Source organism: Somniosus microcephalus, chromosome 20 (genome assembly GCF_052327205.1).
Source record: "Somniosus microcephalus isolate GS21.2 chromosome 20, FLI_Smic_1.0, whole genome shotgun sequence".
NCBI lineage: Eukaryota > Metazoa > Chordata > Chondrichthyes > Squaliformes > Somniosidae > Somniosus > Somniosus microcephalus.
Genome location: NC_141006.1, coordinates 81572033 through 81580011, shown reverse-complemented (window position 1 = coordinate 81580011; position 7979 = coordinate 81572033). Strand labels below are relative to the sequence as shown.

The following is a 7979-nucleotide window of genomic DNA, read 5'->3' as shown; positions in this document are numbered from 1 at the left end:
GCACTCAAGGAGTGCCGGGCTGAGCGATCGCGGTCGGCACCCCGAGAAAAAAGGGGAAGGGGGCAGGTGCTGGCAGTCGGCCAAAAAAAAATGTCTGCCCGACACCTGCCCTTTAAGTAGCGCCACCGCGGCTACACAAACACTCCTTGACCCTGTCGGACATATCATCCGGCGATAGGTCAGGGGCGCAAGCGAAGTTTGCGGTCGAGGAGCGAGTGGGGCGCTGTAGGTGGTTTGCCCTGGTGGTTCGAATCACCCCTCCTACTTAGTTCTAGACGACAGGAATTACGGTGAACAGGATTGGGACACAGACAAGCTTTTCGGACTCAACCGTCCGGTATTTAATAAGGTTAACACACACACCCGCCTCCAGTACGTAAAATGCCTGGTGGCATCAAACAAACATTACAACAATACAACTTGGCCCGTCGAACAGGCCCGTCTCGTATTAACATGCCTAAAATCACGCTGTGTTGCAATACAGAGTATAACATGGACTTGTCCCATAAACCCTGGAACATACACTATACACAGAACCTCCCCACTAAGCCCCTCTGGATTGGTTGGGACACACAACACCCCCTCACCCAGTACCGGTGGTCTGAAGGATGCGTGGGCTTGGACAATGCTCACCCCGATTGTCCGTTTTCTTGCTCGCTGCTCCCCTGTATAGAACGTGTCTCCTGGTTCCGTATCGCCGATGCAGTATCCAAGTCCCAGTTTTGAGGTTCATTCCTACAGTCGAAGAGCAAGGCGAGGCTCTTGTCGCTCGTGGTGGTTTCTTCTCTCCGTCTCGCACAGAGTGCTCGGTTCTTGGTTCAGAGATGAGGGCAAGCGAAGGCGAGAGCAAGTGAGCGAGAGCGAGAATGGCCAAATGTCTTTTTAATTACCCTTCTTTGTCTGGTTTCCCGCCTTTCAGGGCTGTCCTATCGAGGTGCTGGTGTTAATGGCACATGATGGGCTGCACTTCTCACCCGATCCTGGGTTAAGTGGTTTCCCATTAATTTACAATGGCCCTCCATCTTCTGCCCATTGTTTCCCAGAGAACTCTGTCTGCTCAGACATTCTCCGTAATCAGTTTGTCGGCCTGGCTGGAATCTCCTGTCCATCATGAACACCTGGGCCCCGCCCATCTTCTCCAAACAGGCTGCTGGTCAATCAGCAGTAACAATCAGACAAAATGTCCGATACAAAAAAAACCCTTGGGACCTGCGCTGATGCTTACAGTGCTGTGCACGGTGATGATGTCATTGCCGGCCGCGCTGCGGAGCGCTACCGACTACTGCCACCGCTAACCTCCCACTGAATTCCGCGGAAGGTGTTAGCAGCACCGCGCCCAGGCGCTGGGGATGTGTGCCCCGTTAGCGCCCCCGGCGCAAATTAACCCAATTTTTCCGTTAAATTCTTATTTTTCAACATGTTCAAAGCCATTGGCCTATTTATATAACCAACGGACTTACATGTGGTTGAATCTAATCTGGCACCATTGGATAGTAATATCATCAAGACATCTTCAATTAAACTGCACCATTCAGCAAATCAGAAAACAGTATTCAAATAAGCTGTAATTGAATATATAATAAGGGAACATCACAAAGATGTGATGACTGTGCTTTACCTCACAATCCATTTATTGTGTCTATTGTGTGGTTCACGATGTTTGGGTCAGTGTGTGCTGGTGTTTCTGTGGCACCATTTGTCAAATTAATGCTTCGCTTTCTTCAACATAAATTTAATGCTTCGCTTTCTTCAACATAAATGGCTAGATTAGCAACCGATTTCTTTACTTCCAAGTGTACTTCTAATGCTAGTCGATGCAAGGCCACTGATTCTACAACCTGGTCGCGAATTCGCATGGAAAATATCCCAAATGATTTCAAGAGCACCGCCTGCAACATTTCTCCACCGTCCTCCGCTGCATACTTGGCAAACAAACCATACTCTGAGTTTGTTAACAATTTCCCAGGAACGGCCTTGCTGATTGCCTGCTTAATAATCCTGTTTCCCATCGTCTGCTTTATTCTCAAGAGAAACAGTATTCATTCTGTGTTGAAGGTTAGTTATCAAAGGCATCTCTCAGTGCAATACTTGGCCATGTAGACCACAAGGTCCGAGGCTTGATTCCCACTCTATGCTGAGGTAGCTGATCTCAGCCACCAGTTGGGGTAACTCGCACCTTGAATATAGAGAAACATTCCAAGGTGCCTCGCAGGGGGTGGGGAAATGGACACTGAGCCAAAGAAGGAGATATTCAGAAGGTAACCAAAAGCTTGATCAAAGAGGTGTGTTTTAAGGAGAGAAAGGAGGAGACAGAGGTGGAAACACTGAAGCGTTTAGAGAGGAAATTCCAGAAAGTGGGATTCATACAGCTGAAGGCACAGCTTCCAATGGTGTGGCAAGGGTGGTGGGGGGAGCGGTTAATGCACAAGAGGCTGTAGTCAGAGGAACGGAGGGCAGGCAGGGGGTGGGGGAAATTGGAGAGTTGGAGATCTGGAAGTGGTTATGGAGATAGTGAGGGGCAAGGCCATGGAAGGATTTAAACACAAGGATAAGAATTGGCCTTGAGTTGAAAAGTGTGAGGAAGTCAATCAGTGTTCCAACTCCTGATCGTGATCGGGTGACCCTGGCTGGAATGTGGACATGCACCTGGCTGTCAGGTGAGGTCAGGATTGGGCTTCACTGCGATGCTCTCCTCTGCTCCGAAAACCTGCCAACATCCATTATCGAGGCCGATGTATGAAGGACGGAGACTGGTTGAGGATCTGGAGGGCTGCCGCTGAGAACCCGCACCTCAGCGAGAATTGGTACATAAGGAAAGTGGAGAAAAGGAAAGGAAACATTCATTATTAGAGGATTGTTTCAGTTAACGACAAGATGGTGGGCTCCAGTGTACTGTGCTGGTCAGCTGTGAGTTTATCCTGAGCTCCTGATGTCAGCTGTTCTAACGCACTCAGCCTCTTTGCCATGGAGGGATAATCACCCTGTGACTACTTTTGTGAAGTTATTCCTGACCAGCTTTGATGGGCATAAGCCTGGAAGTAAGGCTCCCTCTCTCAGGCAGGGATGATGTATGGTAAAGGAAGATCCAATAAACAAGGCTAGATAGAGAGGAACTATTTCCTCTGGTGGGGGGAGTCCAGAACAGGGGGGCAGAACCTTAAACTTAGAGCCAGGCCGTTCAGGGGTGATGTCAGGAAGCACTTCTTCACACAAAGGGTGGTGGAAATCTGGAACTCTCTCCCCGCAAAGGCTGTTGAGGCTGGGGGTCAATTGAAAATTTCAAAACTGAGATCGATAGATTTTTGTTGAGTAAGGGTATTAAAGGCTACGGAACCAAGGTGGGTAGATGGAGTTAAGACACAGATCAGCCCTGATCTAACGAATGGCGGAAGTGGCTCGAGATGCTGAATGGCCTCCTCCTGTTCCCATGGGAGTGAGAAGATAACAAACACAAAAAAAGGTGCCGAGCCGTCCAGATCAGCAGGTTTTAGGTTTGATCGTCAGACTGAGCTGAGTTCGCTGATCTTAGTCACGACAGCAACTGAAGCAGTGTAATAAATCTCGGCCACCACCCCCCTCAACCCCCTCCCCCTCCCCTCCCCCCCTCTAACCCCCTCCCCCCCCTCAACCCCCTCCCCCTCACTAACCCTCTAACCCCTCCCCTCCTCCCCCTCTAACCCTCTCCCCCTCCCCTCCCCTCCCCTCCCTAACCCCCTCCCCCTCTCCCTAACCCCCTCCCCCCCTCTCTCCCCCCTCCCTAACCCTCTAACCCCTCCCCTCCCCTCCCCCTCTCTAACCCCCTCCCCCTCCCTAACCCCCTCCCCCTCTCTAACTCCCTCCCCCTCCCTAACCCCCTCCCCCCTCTCTAACCCCTCCCCTCTCTAACCCCCTCCCCCTCCCTAACCCCCTCCCCCCTCTCTAACCCCCTCCCCCTCCCTCCCCCTCTCTAACCCCTATCCCCCTCTCTTCCCCCTCCCTAACCCCCCTCCCCTCCCCCTCTCTAACCCCTCCCCTCCACCTCCCTAACCCCTCCCCCTCTCTAACCCCTCCCCTCTCTAACTCCCTCCCCCTCCCCTCTCTAACCCCCTCCCCCTCCCCTCCCCTCCCCCTCTCTAACCCCCTCCCCCTCCCTAACCCCTCCCCCCTCTAACCCCCTCCCCCTCTTTAACCCCACCCCCTCTCTAACCCCCTCCCCTCCCTAACCCCTCCCCCTCTCTAACCCCCTCCCCCTCTCTATACCCCCACCCTCTCTCTAACCCCCACCCCTCCCCTCTCTAACCCCCTCCCCCTCTCTAACCCCCTCCCCTCCCCTCCCTAACCCCCTCCCTAACCCCCTACCCTCTCTAACCCCCTCCCCCTCCTACCCCCTCTCTAACCCCCTCCCCTCTCTAACCCCCTCCCCCTCCTACCCCCTCTCTAACCCCCTCCCCCTCTCTAACCCCTCCCCTCCCCCTCTCTAAACCCCTCCCCCTCCCCCTCCCCTCTAACCCTCCCTCCCCCTCTCTAACCCCCTCCCCTCCCTAACCCCTCCCCCTCTCTAACCCCCACCCCCTCTCTAACCCCCTCCCTCCCCCTCTCTAACCCCTACCCTCTCTAACCCCTCCCCTCCCCCTCTAACCGTCCCCTCCCCCCTCTAACCCCTCCCTGCCCCTCTCTCTAACCCTCCCCTCCCCCCTCTATCCCCTCCCTAACCCTCCCCTCCCCCTCTCTAACCCCCTCATGCCTCTAACCCTCCCCTCCCCCTCCCTAACCCCCCCCCCCCTCCCCCCAGGCTGGTGAAGAGTAAACTCAGGAGGCTTTTCTTGCTGCTTGTTGCTCAGCAGTGATGTCGGCCAGCAGTGAATGGCCTGCCAGCTCGCACAGGAGCGAGAGTTGCTGGAGTGCAGGCCGCACCGGAGCAGTTAACACTTTCCACAGTGGGAGTGAGGGGAAAAAGGGGAACGGATGGAAATTCGGGAAAAAAGAGAAACACTCGATTGCAGAGTGCTATCAGCAAGTTAACAAAGGGCTCTGGGGGCTCAGTATTGCTTTGCAGAAGGTTTAGTTACATTAACAAGGGACGATCACACTAATAAATGAATAACAATCATTTATTCACATCCTCTCATAATCATTTAATGATGTTCCGACACAAATCGAGCCTGAGGAGTTAAAATCACCATTTGATTGATTACTGGGAGATAGGAATCCGCCGGGGTATTTCCATCTCGATAAATACATTTAGATTGAAAGGGAGCAGAGGTAACTAGTGATATCGATTGTGATGTATCATTAAGCATTTAAAGGGGAAGTCTGTGGACAGGGCTGGCTGAAAGCACCTGTGAAGTTACCCTGCAGTGACAGAGACTCCCTGACATGAGGCAGGGGGAGGGGATTAGGGAGTGGGGGGGAGGGCGACTGAACTGCCTTAATTTTGTGCAGCTCTGCTTTAACTCTGGAATTTTCCTAAACTGATAACCGTATGCTGATCAGCGGCAGCAGGCTGTCGGAAATCACTGGAGGAAAAGGGAGCAGAGAAAAGGTCAGGGAGAGAGGGGCACACAGACAGTTTCTGCACAGCTTCAATACAGCCTGCTGCATTATAGGCACGTCAGTTTAGCAGTCAGGGGTCTGTGGCAAGCTGCAGGCTTCTGCTGAGGCCTCGTTCAATAATCCAGACTCGGCAGGTGAACTTGTGTCGGTGACATTAACAGCTGGAGTGGAATCAGTCCTTCCTGCAAATCTCCTCCTGCACCGTGACATATTACCACTATCAACTTCACTTAACATCACCTTTTAAAAAATATATGTGTTTGTGTGTTTATAACGTGTGTGTGCTTTAATCATTACAGCGGCACACAATTTTTAAAAATTCATTCCTGGGATGTGGGCGTCCGCTGGCAAGGCCGGCATTTATTGCTCATCCCTAATTGCCCTGGAGAAGGTGGTGGGGAGCCGCCTTCTTGAACCGCGGCATTCCGTGAGGTGAAGGTGCTCCCAATGTCTTGTGCATATGGAGCAGGCACATATGTGTCAACACCCACAAGTGCAAACACTTTATTTTAGTTATGTACACTACAAGTTTTATATTCATGCTGCGCAGATGTTTCTAAAGCTTAATTTTCAAAATACATCTGATTTGGTGCAATAGGGAACATTGGCAATAGGGAGGGGGTAGCCAAAGCTGGGACTGCGGGCGGGAGGCATGGGCAGGGGGGCAAGAAAAGGCGAGATTCAGGCAGTGAGTTTGTGGCGTGGAGGAAGCTATAGAGTGGGGAGAAAATGCTATTTTAAAGGAAGTCATCTAAAGGTGTCTTTTCCTTTATGATGATATAAAGAGCTTACTTTAATTGTATCTGATGGCTTTGACTCCTTGCTGGGATCCAGGTCCACGGGTAAATTGACCTCCCGTTTCTTGCCCAAGTAGCCTTTCCTCGTGTGTGAACCTTGATGGTGAGTGTTAGCCATGAGGGATATCACAGATGAACCCAATGCTCTTTTCACTCAACACCGACCTGTACTTCCAGCGAGGGTTGGTGGATAGTGATGAGGAGCAGGAAACCTAACCAACTTTGCCCTCCTAACATGGGGGTGCAGCGGCAGATTGCAGGGGTTCAGTTGCTGACCTTGTAAGATTCTCCGTATGGGCTGATGTAGTTAACCCCCTGAGTTAGGGAAATCCACCAGGGTTCAGGCTCCTCATGACTGTCTCCTGGCCCCTTTCTGGAGGTGTGTGTGTTCGGACCACTGGCCTAGGAAGGAGGCAGGCTTGACTGTGATGGCTCCCCTCCCCAGTTGAACAGCCAGCCTGCACCCACCATCTACATTTGCACATGAAAAAGAGCCACTTGGGTGATGTACCAGAGAGTCGCTTGTAGCAGTGGAACTGCTCCCAAGCGAGGAGCCTTTATTACAAACATACATTGGAGTAATGATGTGCAGGAAAGGACCCTCTGGTCCATCCAACCTGTCCCCCACAATTGCAATTCCCTGTGTGTCACAATATATACAGTCCCCACCCCACCCTAAACCATGGGATCTCCTGGGAGCGGCGAAAAAAACAGATAGAAACCCCGGAAAATCTGGGAAATTCCTGGGAGAAAGAACAGTAACATTTTGTGATGCAGTGGAATAATGGGAGGGAGGGGGAGAAAAAATACATAACTGGATAAAGGTTCCTCCCCACATCTATTCTAAAGAGACTGTGTCCAGCACCGGACTTATTGTGGAAACAACAACAACTTGTATTTATATAGCGCCTTTAACATAGTAAAACATCTCAAGGAGCTTCACAGGAGTATTTTAAGACAAAAAATTTGACATTTGAAAGAGATAAATGATTCAATTACTTTTATTCCCACAGATATTATATAAGAAGATTACAGATTTTTGTAAGAGAGCATTTGCTCCCAGCAAGGCTGCTGATTCTTTATCTGTCAGAGAAATACACTGTGTGCGCCGAGGAATGTTTGCACAAAACCGGCTGGCCAGAAGACTCCATCTGCTGGAATGTAAATTCGCATCAGTCGAAGATATGGTTGTTTATGTTGTCGATCAAGTGAGGCAGCAAAGGAGGCTCCAGACTGAAACCCTGGCTTCTGCGCAGAGCTGCAGCTGCACTTGGTGCCAGAGTTCAGATCTCTCCAGGAGAGGAGTGGGCTCGATGGAGTTTAAACAACTGCAGTACACAACCGCACAGGGAAGAAAACATTAAGCCCAGTATCTTACTTAAATCGCCCTAGAGTGCTTTGACAGAATAAAATGTGAACAAAGATTCTCTGAATTTTGCTTGCCTTATTTCCAGTAAAGGTTACTGTAGATTTTACAGATTTGAAAGGTCTAGTTTTGTGATAAACCCGAAAGGTCTTTCACAGTTTGCTTTACAGGCACAGCAACCAGGAGGATCCAAGAACGTGCTTAGTTAGCCGCTCCCAGCAGGAGCGAGCAATAAGCATTGACTAGAGAGCCACTGAGCGAGGGAAGGAAATAAATCTGGTCAT

General features: G+C 50.9%; 1 long non-coding RNA gene across 1 annotated transcript; it reads left to right on the top strand.

The window, feature by feature from the left end:
* The first annotated feature begins 1735 nt into the window (after positions 1-1735).
* On the top strand, positions 1736-7762 carry LOC147103475 (uncharacterized). Its single transcript, XR_015072980.1, has 2 exons — positions 1736-2055; positions 7343-7762. It is a non-coding gene; the product is annotated as an uncharacterized LOC147103475 (long non-coding RNA).
* Positions 7763-7979: the final 217 nt, after the last annotated feature.